Source organism: Podarcis filfolensis (genome assembly GCF_964270895.1).
Source record: "Podarcis filfolensis genome assembly, chromosome: 7".
Lineage (NCBI taxonomy): Eukaryota > Metazoa > Chordata > Lepidosauria > Squamata > Lacertidae > Podarcis > Podarcis filfolensis.
In genome coordinates this window covers 21,418,491-21,437,071 of record NC_139603.1, presented here as the reverse complement: position 1 = coordinate 21,437,071, position 18,581 = coordinate 21,418,491, and the positions used below count along the sequence as shown (strand labels likewise).

The window sequence follows — 18,581 nt, the reverse complement described above, 5'->3', positions numbered from 1 at the left end:
TTGCAAAAAAAGAGAAAACAACAAGAAAAAAGGCACATGCTTCACGGTCTCTGTCATTGATATTAATTGGTCTCTAAATTGTTCTACCAGCTGCACTAAGAGCATGTATTCCTTCCCCACTTAAGCATTCAGTTATAAAGTATGGACTGGAACCCAGCCAAAAGTAATGGATTATGGAAGCATATGTGAAACAGTAAAGACTGTGGCTTCCTGGAAAAAAAATCACAGATTAGAATACTGTTATCCTTTGAATGATCCTCCAGACTTTGGGATGCAGTTCTCAGCTACTTTTTTTTAAAAAAAAAAAGCATACAAGAGTATATATTTAAGGTGAGAAAGCATAGAACTTAATGCTGTTTTTATGCAGACCTTTACAAAAGATTAAGATGAAATGTGCTGGAATGAACATATAATTGAACACATGCAAAACTGATACATAACATAATAGAAACATCAAGCCATCCTTGGCCCTGGTTTGTATATAGTGTTAATCCTACTCAGAACAGATCAACTGGACTTGATTAATTTCAGTGGGTCATTTTTTAGTAAAACTTAGCTGGAGACAACCAGTTAATATTGGCATGGTCCTAGCTATACTCCTTCTGGTTAAAAGTGTGGGAATCTCCTTTCAGAGCACTTATGTGGATAATATTATACCCCACTTCCTTCATCCTTCCCTGAGTATAGTAAATAAAGGACAGGATACAATGCATTAATAATACCATCATTACACTGACCTGCTTTACAGTGCTTTTCTAAGGATTAGTGAGATGATGTATGTGAAATATTTTGAACACACTAAAGCTCTTTACAATGGCTAAGAATTAATTTATTTTCATATAACTAATTCAGAAGTTGGGGCACTGAACACTGTAACAAAATCAAAACGATGGAATTAAGTTTGACAGCACTGTGATTGGAATAGTTTCACCTAGCAACTATTATAACATATATTCTCACTAATTTTGCGTATGGAAGGGCATATTGTTTATTACCTATTTACACTTCTTAATTACACTTCTCCCAAACCTGAGAATGGAGAACCATAACTTTCATATCTAAATCCGTTGGATTAATGGTGATGAATGACATTTTCGTTATACATTTGAAAGCAGGGCCAATCTGGCAAGAACTTTCCGTGCTATTACCATTCAGAACTGCAAAGCGAGCTCCCAGCAAACAGTACAGGCCACCCAAGCTAAAGCCAACTTCAAATGATGCATCCAAATTTCAATACGATACATCACTGCCTGGCACATGGTGCTAATTATGTTAAGTTGATGTCAATAATAAAGCCAAGACTGTGGGGTTTTTTGAAAATCTTGTATGCTTTTGGGTTGCTTGATTAAACGGCAGCTCCAGACTACTCTTTTTGTGAGCCAAGAAAGTCATCCTTAACGTATTCCTGCCCACTGTGTATGACCTCACTTTCCCCCCTTGGCTTTAGACAGAAGAAAGGGTCCTCAGCAGCCTAATGGAACGACTGGCGGAGGAAGAGGAGTGTGAGGGGAGCACACCACCCCTGACAGCGCAATTCTGGTGGGGTGCCATTGCAGCTGCCCCCCACCTGCACTGGACGCCACGCCCCCGCAGGGAGTGTGCCACGCCCCCAGGTGGCATGCCACACCCCCAGGACATGTGCCACGCCCCCAGGATGCATGTCACACTCCCAGGACGCACGCCAGCCCTGCCACCGCATGAAGCTCCACCACTGACCCTTTCTGGGTGAAATTATTGTTGTTGTTTAGTCATTTAGTCGTGTCCGACTCTTCATGACCCCATGGACCAGAGCACGCCTGGCACTTCTGTCTTCCACTGCCTCCCGCAGTTTGGTCAAACTCATGCTGGTAGCTTCGAGAACACTGTCCAACCATCTCGTCCTCTGTCGTCCCCTTCTCCTTGTGCCCTCCATCTTTCCCAACATCAGGGTCTTTTCCAGGGAGTCTTCTCTTCTCATGAGGTGGCCAAAGTATTGGAAATTATTATACAGCCTCAAATATGCCAGCCCTGCCTTTGAAGGGACTGGCTCAGAGAGTTTGTAGTGGGGTGGGGGTGGGACAGCTAATCTGCTTTTCAGCTCATATCACATTCATCATTGTCGGCAGGTCAAAAGTCGGTGGGGTTGCTGCTACAGCGACTGTATCATTTTAGCCCTCTTAGTAAATCTTTCAGATGAATGTGTCGTATTTCCTATAACCTTGTGCATTGTTCTGATGTGCTGCCTTCATCTTTTTACCTCTTACCAAACAGAAAGTGGCTTTCTTCCCTGTGAATTAATTAAGGTTCATGAATTGGAGTCAGTTTCCCCCCTTTTCACCCTTATTAATTCCTCTAAACATCCGTTTCTATACGTAGTGAGAAATGCGGAATGCATTGCATTGTGCGACTCAAGGATGAACACAGCATTCTGAAATTCAAGGGGCTCTGTGACCTTGAAAGCTGGTTTCATAGTTCTGTTCCATAGATAGCAATGCAGATAACTTGTTCCTTCCAGTTGGCTGCTCTGACTGATTGCTTCTCAGGGAAGGCTCCCAGTGGTGGAGAAGTGGGGGAGATCTGTGCTAATTCCCCAGACCTATTTAATGCCATCTTCTTCACTGTTCCAAAAAATTAGGAGACCCTCCACAACATGTGGGAGTGATGCTGGTGGCTGGTGGCTGCAATCTATGTAAAAATGCATTTATTTGGCCCAATATACACATGTTTGTATACATTTTTGGGTTGGAGAGCTGCACCATCAAATTTGAAGTACTCATTTTGAAGTCTAACCATCTTTCCAATCCTATATTGGTTCGAGAAGTGCCAAATAAGTAGTTGCTCATTATAATGCAAAAAAACAAATAAATGATTTTCTCCCACATCTCTAGGCAAAAAGAGGATGAACTGAAGACTAGGGGGGGAAAGAGAAATGGAATAGAAACTCAAATGAAGAGACTCCTCCATCCCTAGCGCGAAGGACAGAACACTTCATGGGGAGCAATCCTATGCACAAGAATCTAGCTTAAAGCAAATTGCTGTAAATTAAGCTAGTGTAAAGTTACACCAGATCTAAACTCCATACAGAAATGGGGCAACTTCAGCTGCTCTGCCTAAGCCTGCAAGAGGGAAAGCAAGCTTTTAAAATAGTGTACTACACTGGGCTCCCATGTCATGTGACTGAACTGGATAGCTTTAGAATTTATCCTATGTCTCCCCTCTCTGGCCATGCCCCCCCCCCAGAATGACACTTTTGGGGGACTTACATCTAGGGTTGTCACCTTTGTTCTGGCAAAATACAGGGTGGGGCAGGGTGGGCGGTGGGCTTTTTTTTTATCTGGTGCTGAAGTGACTTCAGAGCATTCCATTACAATCTATTGCAGCTTAACAGGAGGGCCTCTATGGAATTTTCACACACGGACACACACACACATGAATTTGTAAATCTGTCTGTGCTTGACTAACCAGAGCTTAAATACATGACCTTTCACACACCCTTTCAAAACATACATTTGGAGAGGCTCCCTAACTTGGCAGAGAGAGAGAAGAAACAACAAACAAACAAACAAACAAGGCCTGCCTGAAATACAAGACAAAGCTGTCAATTCAGGATGTGGTATTTTACATTGAAATACGGGACAGTTCTGTATTACACAGGGCAAATGACCTCCCTACTTCCACCTGCTGAGGCAAGATGATCAAATTATACTGGCATATATTTGGCTAAGCCAAGGCTGAGAACTTTACATCAGCTGATCCAAAGAAGTGAGAGCTGTACCATAAAGAAGGCTGATTGCTGAAGAATTGATGCTTTTGAATTATGGTGCTGGAGGAGACTCCTGAGAGTCCCATGGACTGCAAGAAGATCAAACCTATCCATTCTTAAGGAAATCAGCCCTGAGTGCTCACTGGAAGGACAGATCCTGAAGCTGAGGCTCCAATACTTTGGCCACCTCATGAGAAGAGAAGACACCCTGGAAAAGACCCTGATGTTGGGAAAGATGGAGGGCACAAGGAGAAGGTGACGACAGAGGATGAGATGGTTGGATGGTGTTCTCGAAGCTACCAGCATGAGTTAGACCAAACTGCGGGAGGCAGTGGAAGACAGGAGTGCCTGGCATGCTCTGGTCCATGGGGTCACGAAGAGTCGGACAGGACTGAACGACTAAACAACAACAACAAACTTCTCATTGTGGTGGATTTTACCATAATACTGTCCCTGTATTTTGGATTACAGTCCAAAGAACTGAGGGGCCACAGTACTTGACTTGTTCTGAAGATGAGCAATTAAGGCATCTCTGTGCACCTACTTTGCAAGGCCCCCACCATCATGCACTTTCACCCAAAGAACATATCCTGTCCAAAGCGTTTTGACAGCATTGTTTGTAGGGACAGATTTGACAAATATATAAACTTCAGACCAAATACTTGCCTCTTACTTGATAACTCCTGGAACACATTTGTTCTCACTTCATGCTTATTATCTTTAAAATTGCTTCTTCTCCTCTCTGGCTCCCAAGGACAGACTAGTTATTTGTTGCACTACCGTTAACGCAAGTTCAGTAGATATTTCATCCAGATATCTCCTTCTTTAAAGCTAACCAAAGTACTTCCCATTGTCAAGAGCACACTTCATATCTCTGGGAAAAGACAGTTGCATTTACCATATCTCAGGGCTCATCATCCTGGAGAAAAATGTTGCTTCTTCTTTGAATAAAATATTTTCTTTTGGAGAGCTTAACAAGGCTTTCTTTTTCCGTTAGTTTGTCTTAAAATAGGGGGTGGTGGCAATTGAATATTTGCAAGATGTGCTCAGGCTGTTAATGTTGTTCACCCCATCTGTGTAGAAGAAAAGAGCAAACCACTTGTCAGTAACTCTCATGTGATAATTAGCTGATATATGCTGCAATAAATTGATGCAACAGATAAAACAGGAAGCAGACAGCATGGAAGAACGTAGTGCTCATTAATACAAGCATGACTAATGAAAACTTCTGATCTATGATAAACATATCAAAAAAAAGCATGGCCGATTTGGTTATCATTAAACTTAACACTTGGAACATGTTTGAAAATCTAGTTTCTTATTTTTACTTTTGCACACTCTAGGGTCAAAACAAATTGACAAACAGATTGTGAAATTTGTCGATCTCTTAAAAATGTGTCTGAAGGCAGCCCTGGGATGGATTAGAACAAACTAAAACTAGTTCCAGATAAGATGAACATGGTGTTATCTGGGGGAAAACGCCAATCTGGTTGGAGGTTTGTAAGTGATTTGGGCAGGTATACAGCTTAGGGGTATGTATTCCTTGACCAAGTGTTACTTATGGAGATTCAAGTGACCTCAATGGTTACAAGTGTGTTTTAACAGCTTATATTGGTTCACTAGTTGTGGCCCTTTGGGGAGCAAGTAGACACACAATCATAGTCAGACTAGACTACAGTAATGTTCTCTATGTACGGATGCCTAAAAGGACAACCTGGAAACTTCAGCTGATGTAAAATTCATTGGCCAAGATCAGGGGTCAGCAAACTTTTTCAGCAGGGTGCTGGTCCACTATCCCTCAGACCTTGTGGGGGACCGGACTATATTTTGGAAGGGAAAAAAAATGAATGAATTCCGATGCCCCACAAATAACCCAGAGATGAATTTTAAATAAAAGGGCATATTCTATTGATGTAAAAACATGCTGATTCCCGGACCGTCCGTGGGCCGGATTTAGAAGGCAATTGAGCCGGATCCGGCCCCCGGGCCTTAATTTGCCTACCCATGGCCAAGATGTTCATGGGAGCTAGGGAACACACAAATTTTGTATTAGTCACACCCACTCATTTCCAGATTCATTGCAAGTGCTAGTACTAACTTTTAATATTTGGAATGTCTTGGAATTAAATTATTTTTTGAACTGCCTACTGCATGAAGGCATCTGGGCCCTGTGATCAGCCTCACTCAGACATCCTGCCCTCTGGCTGGCCACTAACATTTATCATATTGTAAGTGCTAGACATCCAGTCACATCTTTTATGGCCTTTGTCTTTATGGATTCCGTTGCTGGGCCCCCAATATATGATTTTATCTTGTGATGATTATGGTGATTAGCTATTTGTTCAATTGTTTTGATTGGAAGCTGCCTTGTGAGGGCTTTTCCCTGAAAGGTGTAGAAAGGAAGAAAGGACACACAACAAAATCCTTTTGGTAACATGCACACAGGATTATCAGTGAGGAAGAACAGCTCAGATGCTGAGCCTAGGGGAAGGGATGTAGTTAAGTGGCAGTAAAGGAAGTGACAGAGGTTAAATTACACACACACACACACACACACACACACACACACACATGTTAAATTAAATATCTAAAAATCTTCTGCTCTTCACCTGCCAGAGGTAGTTACCTCTCTTTACCTAGCAGTTGTCGCATGTATGAACTGAGTAGGAATCTTTCTGAATCTGACAAAGCTTTCGATGATTGCATTGATGATTGCAATTAAGTACTTAACCTGAAGTACCACCGTGTGTGTGTGTGTGTGTGTGTGTGTGTGTATTCAGGGTGGGACCACTGACACAAAAGTCATCACAACTTCAATGAATGGCCACTGCTAGCTGCTTTACACCTGAGGACAGAGCTGAGTAATGGTGGCAAGATAATTGTCCCCATGACTTGTTGCTTACTGATGTCCTGCCAAAGCTGACAATCTCTCTGATGCTATTAAGCCAAGATTTAGATTTTTTAAAAACCGAAACAAAACAAATGAGACTCATTAGTTATTATCATTTATTATTTCATTATTACTTTCTCTAATTTCACAAGACAACAGATGTTTTTCATCATCTCGTTCCCCATAAAATATGTAATTGCTGAGCTGCGATTTGGAATAGAAAATGGCATTCAACAATTCATTATCAAGCTGCTGAACAAAGCTATTTAGAGCACACGAAAGAATGCCACTCATAAGTCAATATACTTGGCAATCAGCAAGATAAAGCCTTCAATCTGCATCAGGTTTTTCCTTTCTCATTTTTTGTGCTGTTCTTCAGCACCAGCAGTAGCATAATTTTTTTTATCACACACTTGTATTTTGCATTGCAGCATCCCCGTTGTAACAAGCAAATATAAAAATGACAAAGTCCCCCCTTTATTTTTGTTTCAAAAGAGTGATAGTGTCATCCTAATGAACCAATTCAGCGCATGTTTATTCATCAAAGCAAGTGACTCTTGTAACATCAGTAGATGCTTTAGAAGGGAGAAGAAGAATTATGACCATTTTGTCCTTGCCTCATGGCAGAAGTAGATTTGGATGCAGATAGTTCAGTGTGCATGCATGTTTCTGTCGTGTCTGAGACAACATAACAGAACTGCAGGCCTTATGGTAAACAGTTGGTGAAATTCCACTGGCCTGTGCTTGTTTTCAGGGTGCCTCTAGACTGTCACTATTTTGGGGGGGGGGGACTCAATTGCATGCTTGAAAATTCAGGGTGCACAGTTAAAGTTGATTGGGAGGTTTTCTGCAACAAGTTCACGTCCCCCAAATACTGGACTATTTGCAGTGAGGAAGGGGAAAAGAAGATGGACTGGGGAGCATGAAATGATGCTTGCTTTGAAACAATGTAATGCAGGTCCCGCTATCAGAACAATCATTACCTGAAATTTCAGTTATCCAAACACAAAAAAATTATACCCACACCTCACTGCACAAATGGCTAATTCAGATATCTGAATAGCTGGAGTTTGTCCACTTCCTTACTTGTTTGTGTTCTGCTGCCTGGCGGCAGCCAGTGTAATATACTGATTAAGACCAGTGGACTCGTAATCTGGTGAACCGGGTTTGCGTCTCCGCTCCTCCACATGCAGCTGCTGGGTGACCCTGGGCTAGTCACACTTCTCTGAAGTCTCTCAGCCTCACTCACCTCACAGAGTGTTTGTTGTGGGGGAGGAAGGGAAAGGAGATTGTTAGCCGCTTTGAGACTCCTTAGGGTAGTGATACAGCGGGATATCAAATCCAAACTCTTCTTCTTCTTCAGGCAGAAAACATGGAAGGAGGGAGAGAATCAGGAAGCAGGAGAGATCAGACAAATCTCCTCACTTGGTTTGTCTTTTGCTTGTTGGATGCAGCAGTTTAGGGCAGAAACCACAGAAGGGGAGAGGGAGGAGACTGGGCAAATCACAGATTAAAAATGTTCCCATATGAGATAATGGAAATTGTCAGCTTGTTAAGCAAACACTACCCTAACAAACGATTTCCTGGGAACATGCTGTGTTCAGAAAGTGGGACCTGCATGTAACTACATTTGTATTCAACATGGTGCTAAACGAAATGTTGGCCAGTGCAATGGAATGTTCTCCCCTCTCCCCTTCCCCCACCCCTACCAATCTGTTTTGGGGGTTCCCCAACCCTGTGGAGAAAATTTGGGGACTGCACAGGAGGATGGAAATCCTGTTGCATGAAGCTAAATACTGCCCAAACACTTTTGTTCTCCGGGGAAGCACGGGCCCGACCAGCAAAGTACTATAAAATCTATCAGCCATTTCTCTTCAGGTTTATAAGTGCTTTTTCCCCCTCCTTTAAGGTTATTCACATAAATTGAGACTTGTCTTCATGACATAATCATGCAAGGCCCATTACTTTTATTTTTTAAAAAATCATCAAAATAGAAGAGGAGAAGATTGGGGAAGGTGGTGAAAAGGGAAACCAAAATGATCAAGGGGGTGGAATAACTCCCCTATGAGAGACGTAAGAGAAAAGTTTATCTCCCTTTTTCATGCAACTAGAACTTGTGGAAAAAATAACGTAATTATTCATGAAGCTGCACATGAAGCTGCAATCTCACAACAGGGGGATGAAACCTGAGACCTCCACAAATTTGTCAGTTATGGAGCCAGCAGCAGCAGTAGATGTTCCTCAGTCTTGTTAAAGAAGGAATGTGTTTAGGATCTATATCTGGACCAGAGACAGGAAACTTTATTGAACTGTCTTAAGTACTGAAAAAGAGGACAGGACCACACTGATAGCTTGTTTAAGAACAATGTGTTATTTTGTATTTTGTAATGTTTCTTTGTAACTATTTTAAGACTGTTTCCAGTAAAGCTTTGAAACTCATTTGTTGTGATGGAGAGCTCATTCATTTCGACTCTGCAAAAGGTCCGAATCAGGGATTCCACTTGCAGCAACTCTAACAAAGAGAATATGAAGTATAAGCTTTCCTTCAAGGCCCCCAAAATGCTCCAGTCTCCTCATTTGAGAGTAGTACAGAGGTGGTTCCATACCTTTCATGATCCACACTGAAATGGCAGGCAGTAAAGATAAATCTGAACTGGGAAAATGGTGTAATGTGTCACTGTGGGGTTGAGAAAATAATCACGTGCACTCAGTCTGCAGCACCAGCCTTTCAGCTCAGTTCAGACAAATTCCCTTTCACAAAAATTTAGTTTGCCTGAACTAGACCTTACAGCGAATTAAACAGCATGAAGTTAAAAAGAGAAGGCGTCAACGCTCCTGCTTTTCACTAGCAGGCTAATAGTAAAGGCTGTGCTTCTAGACATGAAGGGGTTGACTGTCCTCAATAAGCCCTCAGGTACATGCATTGGGGAAAAGAGGCCTTGTTAGCTTTCCCTCCTTATTTATGTCAAACAGTACAATCCAGCCCTGAATCAGGAACTCAATTAGAATTTTCACCGGAGAAGTGGGAAAAAATTCTAATTTCCCACATTAATCCTCAAAGGCACTTCATTAAACTTGTTTTTTGGGGGGGTTCCCCTTTGAGAAGCCTTACTTCAGAGTTGTCATCCTCCAACACACACACACACACCCCAAAAGTAGACAATGGGGACTCAGAGAATGAGGGACAATGCCCTCTCCCAAAAAAGGAAAAAAAAGTTGCTTTGAATGTTTCCACTGCTATCACTGGTAAAGATCTACTTCTGAATAGCCCCCATGGAGAGAGCAGGGGAGCGATTGAGGAGTAGTTGAAAGACGATAACCCTCTGAACAAGGTGTGTGAAGTGCATGTACAGCTGTCAAACACGACAGCGCAAGCTTTCCTCTTATTCTGATACAATGAGCTATCCAATGGGAAATGTAATTTTAGAAATAAATCATAGGAGGCCATCAGATTTTAAAGATACTTCCTCTCACCTCCCCCACCCCTCCAGCTTTATCTCCTTTAGAAACGAACTGACAGGCAAGGGTGGGGTAGGGAGGTAATGTATATTTTTCTTGGTGTTTCAAAAGCTTATCTAGATTGATTTTAGGCTCTGTGAAACTTTGATAACAGTCTGCCAGAGCTGACGAGTTTCACAGTGAGGAAACTTGTATAACCAATCAGGGTGTTTTTTTCCCCTTCTCCCTCCCCTCAAAGAATATTCATCCATAGTTTATATGGATAGAGGGGGAAATCTTTCTTATAAGCCCATGGAGTAGACATCAAAGCAATCATCAAAAGCTTTGTCAGATTCAGAAAGATTCCTACTCAGTTCATACATGCGACAACTGCTAGATAAAGAGAGGCAACTACTTCTGGCAGGTCAAGGGCAGAAGATTTTTAGATATTTAAATTAACAGGTTTGTCATTTCAGAAGCACTTGTGTAATTTACAGTGGTACCTCGGGTTAAGAACTTAATTCGTTCTGGAGGTCTGTTCTTAACCTGAAACTGTTCTTAACCTGAGTTACTACTTTAGCTAATGGGGCCTCCCGCTACCGCCATGACACCGCCGTGCGATTTCTGTTCTCATCCTGGAGCAAAGTTCTTAACCCGAGGTACTATTTCTGGGTTAGCGGCATCTGAAACCTGAAGCGTCTGTAACCCGAGGTACCACTGTACTTCTGGTGTTACCAGAATAAAATGGCCAGTTTTGTGTAGAATGGATCTTGATGGGGGGGGGGCGGGGAGCATTTCCTACTCTGCCTCAGATGAAAATATTTCTTCGTCTGACCTTAGATGCTGAGATTGCATAGCAGAGGGGTGGAATGAGTTCTTCCATATGACTGTAAGGGTGACCTCTAGAATGAACTGGGTTGTTTACCTGAGATTTGAATCAATCAGATACCTTTAAAGAGAAAAATGGTTCTTTTTATCATATGTGGTGATTTTGTAGTAAGATTAAAGCTTACTGGGAAATGATATACAGTGGTACCTTGGTTTACAACCATAATCCATTCCAGAGGTCCATTTGTAAACCAAAACAGGTTGTAACCCAAGGCACACTTTCACCAATGTGGCCTCCCCCCAAAAATTGTTCGTAATAAAAAAAAAAAGTTTGCAAACCAGTACACACACTTCCGGATTTGACGTGTATGTAATCCAAAATGTATGCAAACCAGACTGTTTGCAAACCAAGGTACCACTGTATAATAAAATGAAAAAGATGTTTAAAATAACGTTTGTAAAAATAAAAAATAAAACAAACAAACAAACAGAAACTTTCCTTTTGGGAATTATAGGGACACAACTACCCAAAATGTATGGAAATTTATTCATTCGTGCGGCTACAGTGGCAAGAATGTTACTTGCCCAAAAATGGAAAGAAGGAGAAATCCCAGCAAAAGAAGACTGGATACAAAAACTTATGGAACATGCAGAAATGGTGAAACTTACCAGAAATATAAGAAATCAAGATGACAAGCTTTTTATAAAAGAATGGAAATGGTTTATTGAATATTTACAAACAAACTGTAAGCAGATAAGAACATTGGCAGGATTATTGTAATAACCTACAGTTTTATAAGAGTATATATTTAAAGCAGATGAATAAATGAACAAATTAAGTTAATTTGAATATGCAGAAAATATTAAAAATAAATTTAAGGAACCACAGAAAGAAGGGAAAGGAAGTCAAGTTTTGAAATGTTAAAGTGATTTTAAAATTATTGAAATGTAGAAAACTGAAAATCACAAATAAAATATATAAAAAGGATGCCTGATTTTAGTTTTGAGTGCGTGGAGGACTGAAAAAGCCTATACTACTGCTCCACCACACTAGGATTCCTGAGTATTCTTTAAAAATGTATATACAGTTATTTAATCTTAAACATAATTCCTGCGTAATTTTAGCACTCATGTGATAAAGAAAAAGGTCCTCTTATGGATCAGTAGCTGGCTAAACAAGAAGCAGAGAATAGGGGGAAATGGATATTTTCCACAAAGTTCAGTAAGTGGGGTCCTTCAATGAGCTGTACTGGAATGAGGGATGGGAGAGAACTAAGATTCAGTTAGTGTTTAGAGGCAAAATTACCTAAATCTGCATTTCCAAAACAATGCATGAACTGAAACACACCCCTCCTCTGAAATTCGGTGTTCCCCGAATTTTGAAATGCAATTCTCCAGCCAAGAAATATGTACAAAAACACATTACGTCAGGAGAAATTGCCTTGCAAAATTGAGTATATTGGGCAATATTTCGAGCAAAAATGTAAATATTAAGATAAAGGTAAAGGGATCCCTGAACATTAGGTCCAGCCGTGGCCGACTCTGGGGTTGCGGCGCTCATCTCGCTTTATTGGCCGAGGGAGCCAGCGTACAGTTTCCGGGTTATGTGGCCAGCATGACTAAGCCACTTCTGGCGAACCAGAGTAGCGCACGGAAACGCTGTTTACCTTCCTGCCGGAGTGGTACCTATTTATCTACTTGCACTTTGACATGCTGTTGAATTTTCATGAGGACATAAAAAAAAAAAAACGTGGATGGATGCAGAAATGTGCAGAACTGAATGGAAGATGGTGGGGGGCTTTTTATTCCACACCACTTCAGGTGTATCAGTTAACCGGGGCTTCTGTCTTCTTATTAGGTGGCATATTAGAAATTTTACATCAGTGCTACGAGATGCTGAGGATAAGAAAGGGTGGGTGTGACTACCAAGAAGGCCCTCTGCTTGGTTCCCTGTAACTTCACTTTTTGCAGTGAGGGAACCACCAGAAGGCCCTGCAACCCTACAGACTTACTAGAAAATAATCTCCAGTAGGAGTTACTTCAGAGTAAATGTACATAAGATTATACTTTTTAATGTTATTTTGATAATGATGAACATATTCCATGATCTTTGATGCCCACTTTGGGTCCTCAGTACTGGTTGTGTCCAGTGCAAGTAGACTCCAGACTGGCTGTGAAAACTGGTTGTGAGAACTGATCCAGGGCTAGACCCTGGCTCAAATGAAGCCCTGGTCACTTCTATAAATGGTTGTGTTTCTCTTCTCCTGAAATGATGTTGTCTGTTTTAAATCATCTTGTCAAAAAGTTTGCTTTTTTTAATACCATGTTCTCCTCAGGAAGATGCTAAGCACCTGTCAGGGGAACAGAAAAGAGTTAGAGGCTGAAGTTTGCTATTATTTAACTGGATGACTTTTCTAGGTGAGATTGATGGTAATAGCTGCATGACATTACTTCAGCTTTCTAAAAAATTCTTTGCTTTCAAATTGTGTTTTTCAGCTGTTTTGATGGATCTGCTGCTGTAGGAAGCTGTACCTTTTCTTATAGCAAATGGAGATAGTTTTTTTCTGGGGCACTTTACCACCTCTTCTGTCATCTTTAAATGCATGCCCCTTTCCTCAAGAATCTGAAATATGTCTTTATTTTATTCTCTCTCTTTTTTATCCCACTTTTTATGAGTTTCTGCCAGTGACGTGCTGACAAAACATCTGGGCTCCTCAGAAGATTTCCGCGTCACTCAAATAATCACCACAGCAGTTCTCTGAAAGATCTTCAGTAACAATGTTCCACACATCTGGGAGCAGGCAACGCTTGAGAGATTTGATTTCTGTGCAGCCTAATGCAAACTGAACTGATAGATCCTTCCCAAACTAATATGTGAATTGCAATGCAATCATCCTTTGTTTGGAAAATCAAAGTTTTAAAACGTACAAAAGTCCTCATGAGAATTTGTCAGCGTTTTTTGTGCATTTCTGCTAATTTACAGATTTTTGGATGCAGATTATTTTTGCATTTTATTTTCACGGACATAACACATGTTTGTACATTATTTTCGTCAATATATGGATTTGTATGCAATACAATCGCATTCGCATTGTACCCTAACATAGGAATTTCTATACATGTTTTTGGTTGTAACATGGCAAGGCGAAATCTGGGCAGTTAGCGCACATGTATCCTTAATGAAAGCAGCTTGTGAAATGATGCACTGGGGAAAAGTTCAGCAACTGGGAACTAGTGCATGTGTGATGGATATCCAGTTTAAACCCGTTTACTGAGTAATAATGGATTTAAGCTTCTTTTTGCTCTTTACCCTGCAAATTCTGGCAACTGCTCCTTCATACACATACCCCTGACCAGGTCTCCCTCTCCATTGTTAACTGGGAACTCTAACAGACACCAGGACTTTCATTGGTATCTCAGTAAACACAAAGGCACTCACATATAGATTTCTATTGACTTAAAATATTGGTGAGTTTGTGGAGAATAACACCTTACAACAGGAGTGAGGAACCCATGCTGGGGTTGCCATACGTGCAGAACTTCCCAGACATACCCAGAATACTGTAGTTGGAAGCAGTGTCTGGGTGAAAATCAGCAAAAATGTCTGGGGAAATCTGGTTGTATGGCAAGCCATGTCAGCAGTGTCATTTTTGCTGATGGCAGCCCTACCCATGACCCTCCAGAAGCTGCTGAACATGAGCTCATGATGGCAGAGGCTGGAGTTAAACAACATCTGCAGGGCCTGCCCTAGAAAGCAGACAGGAACATATGAAGGATCATCATCATCAACTGAGGATCAATTTAATTGGCTTAAAGCAGGGCAGGCTCACCCATAAGGCAAGGTGAAGCAACCACTCCAGGCAGCAGGATCCAAAGGGCCAGCTGATCTGGCCTCCAAGGAAGGCATTGTCCACTACTGTTTCCACTGCCACAATGACAGTGATGGCTGTGGCTGTTAGGATTGAAGGTTCATGGCTTGATAACACACTAAGCATACATAATTAAAAAGGAGGATTTGTTGCAAAAAAACCAAAAAACCAAAACAAACCCAAGCAATTATCTCCAGATGACTCTAGCAAGTCTCTGGCCCCCATCACTCAGTTGACCCTTCTGAGGTGTTTTCCTGTGTCGACAGAAGAGATGGAACCTTCAACCCTTACATTTCTTATTTTGCTTCCTGTCTAGCAGCCTTCCTATACTCCTGCACCTTGGACTTATTCAGTCAGCTGCAGCACCTTCCTGTTCTGAAAAGCTGTCTCTGTAGCTTTCTGCACCTGTTTGGGCTTCCGGGGAGCTTTGGCTGTGTTCCAACCTGCTCTTCGTTATCAGCTGGCCATCCAAGGTCAGGGGGAGTCGATGTTGGCCACTGGGGGCTCTCTTGTGCTGGTGTGAAAGCCCAGCCTCCCTGTTCCTGACTGCATTCTGCAGCCAGCTGCATGATTACACTTGGAGCTGGTGTGTTCATGACAGTGGCGTGCTTTTTTGAGGTTGACTGCTGCCTCCTTGGCAGCCCTGTCCCATGTCATCTCTACAAAGGCCCCTCAGTGAACAGAAGGCATTGCTGCTCTCCTCCCTAGGGAGGAAATTGGGGGCTGCCCTCTGAGGTCTCCTGGGCTCTGCACCCACCTGGTATGATACAGAGCCCCTCCCCATGATGGCCTTTGATTCCCACTTCAATCACCAGGTAAGGTTGACTTAATTCCCCTTGTTCCCAATATAGATCTCCAGTCCTGCACTGTTCCTGATGTAGATCATCACTCACACCACTTCCTCCCTGGTAGTGAGGGCGCCATTTTGTGGTTTGCCTCAGGACTCAAAATGCCTTGGGTGGCCTGGCCCTAGCTGAGGTCGACTGCAAATGAAATCAGAATGAGATGCTTCCTACTCCCTATTGTCGCAAGTTATGGTTTGTGGATCCCTAGGGAAGGCAGAAAGAGGGCCCATCCCTGGAAGGAATGCTTGGTCATCAGAATTTTACATAGGCGGGCCTACGAAAAATAATTGCTTGCTGAGGAGCAGCAGGTTTGAATTGCAGCAGCATCATTTGCACAAAATCATTTCCATCCGTTTAAGCTGCTCTGAAGCATTATTTGTGTTTGATACTTCATTACATTTTTTAGTTATAATCCTTTAATAAACAGCAAGCCAAATTGTTGACAGTGCAAAATACTTTTTCTTTCCCCCCGTGAGCATCAAAAAGATAGGCTCGCACAGCAAAAGCCTGTGATACAGCTGAAGTAATGTGCAAATTATAAGTTGCCCTAAACATAAATACTGTCACAAGCATGAGATGAACAAATTTCCTACCAGTTAATTTCTGCTAAGTGAAGAGCCCGATAAATATTCTTATCCTAGCTTTGCTTATCATTTGCTGCCTGTATCTCCTACGTCTGGTGTAAGGCTAAGACTTCACCCTTTATTCCATCTGAAAACTCAGTCACTTCAGATGAACACCCTTATGTGTTACAAGATCAAATAAGGGGGTTGTGGGATAACTGCCCCCAAGCCTACAAGCAACATACCTCGGTGGCCACACATTCAGAGACTGTGAGAAAAGATCCAGTGTGTAGACTAATGAAAGCATACAGAGTTCCTCCGTGCAAAATTTGGGGGATCTGGTGCCGGTGTAGCAGCAGGGGGAGGGTTAGCCTGTTCAGCCATATGTCCCACAGAAAGCTACTTGTCAAGATTACCCTGGTAAAACGATCAGGTCAGGGACTCATTCACTCATGCATGTCTGTCATTTAATTTCTCCACAGGATATATGATGACTGGCTGCCATACATGTGGATTGATTCCAGCGCAGAGCATTGCGTTCGAGGTGATGTGGAATGAAAGGTGGTCAGTTCACACACGTGTTTCACCCCTTAATCTATATTCAGGAATTCATACTGGAAACACGAAGGCAAAAAGGAGGAAGGCGTAGAGGGACATGCCCCAACCGCCTTTATCTTCTTGAATTGAGTAGGAAGGACTGAAGAAGGCTTCTAGTATGATTTAATCAGGGGTCAACAAACTTTTTCAGCCGGGGGGTGGTCCACTGTCCCTCAGACCTTGTGGGGGGCCGGACTATATTTTTTTTTGGGGGGGAATGAATGAATTCCTATGCCCCACAAATAACCCAGAGATTCATTTTAAATAAAAGCACACATTCTACTCATGTAAAAACACGCTTATTCCCGGACCATCTGCAGGCCAGATTTAGAAGGTGATTGGGCCGGATCCGGCCCCCAGGCCTTAGTTTGCCTACCCATGATTTAACTGAACATGCTTAGAAGCTTCCCTGCAGGGCTCTCAAAGGTGGTCCAGTGATCAATACCTTTAGTGATACAGGTGCTGTTTTGATCAATTCTTTTACTCTTGTGGAAATGAATCCATCAAGTTCCATGACTATTGTGTCAGGAAGACACAGCATTTAAAGTCTTTCTTAGGGTGAAACAGCCCTGGTCCTTTACAAATGCATGACTCTGAAGGTATTCACCTGGTGTTACAAAAATCTAGCAATTTCATCAGCACACAACTCTGTTCTTACCACCTTCTTTTCCAATGTCACCATTTATTTTCCCATATGTGCTGCCTTTTGAAGACGTATTTGTCATGAAGATATACTTCGGGTCTCCAAGGATTTCCTTAGAGAGAGGATTGTGAAGTTGTCACCCTGAGGATATTGCTGAATCACAACTCTTTTTATCTCAACCAGTGTTGAAGTTCAATAACATATTGAGAGCTACAGGTTCCCCGACCTAAACTGAGGGGAACTGCTAATAGAACGCTTTTGTTCAAGACCTTCTTTCAGATTCAGTGGCCGACTTTGAAGTCACCCATCCATACATCCTTTCATTTATTGCCTTGTGTTCATGCATTGCTATCTCCTGATGGCTCACATAGAAGACCCCACAATCAGAGCTGTGCAGGAATGGCATTTCAAAATTTTCTACTCTATTTGCAGGCATCTAAATTGGCAGAACCAAGCTGGGAAAACAACTTCAGTTAATTTCTCCAGCAGAAAGAGAAATTCTCCAACAATTTATTGGGGGTAGGATTTCCCATTAGCAATGCCAATAGCACAGCTTCTTTCTTATTTTCTTAAGGTCTCCCTCCCTCCCTCTGTGTGTGTGTTTGTGCTTTGACAGAATGGCCACCATTTTGCATTGCCCACAGTGCTCCAGATCTTGTGTTAGTCCAGGGCATTGTAAAAGAGAAATGGTGGCTACTACCAAGAAATGGTGTAGTGTGTGTGTGTTTTATGTATATATTTAAAACTGACGTTTTATTGTAATTTTATTGGTGTTAGCTACCCTGAGCCCGGTTCTGGCCGGGGAGGGTGGGGTATAAATAAAATGTTGTTGTTGTTGTTGTTGTTGTTGTTGTTGTTGTTGTTGTTGTGAGAAAAAGAATAATCTCATAAATTTTCTCAGAAAAAATGTCTTCTGTGATATTTAATGTGACTTCCAATTTTACTAGAATATTGTAAAGCCAGTTATCATTATAGGTTTATACAGCCCTACTCCTGGGGTGGGGCAGGGGACAATAATCTGTTTTTGCGTATGGTGGCTTTCCTACCCTTCCCTGAGCAAGTACAAAAAGAGGTCTGGATGATGCTCTGTGATGATAATACGAAAGTAATATCTTTTGTTGAAAGTGCTTTGCTATCCTCCAGTTCAATGGGGGGGGACTTAATGA

At 42.0% G+C, this 18,581-nt stretch overlaps 1 long non-coding RNA gene across 1 annotated transcript in view; it reads right to left on the bottom strand.

Moving 5' to 3' along the window:
- Window positions 1-7,772: 7,772 nt before the first annotated feature.
- The window catches only part of LOC310767303, a 121,614-nt gene continuing 110,805 nt past the window's right edge, over window positions 7,773-18,581 (bottom strand). The window contains exon 3 of the long non-coding RNA XR_014550858.1: window positions 7,773-7,838. This is a non-coding gene — a long non-coding RNA (uncharacterized lncRNA). The remainder of the gene's footprint in view (window positions 7,839-18,581) is intronic.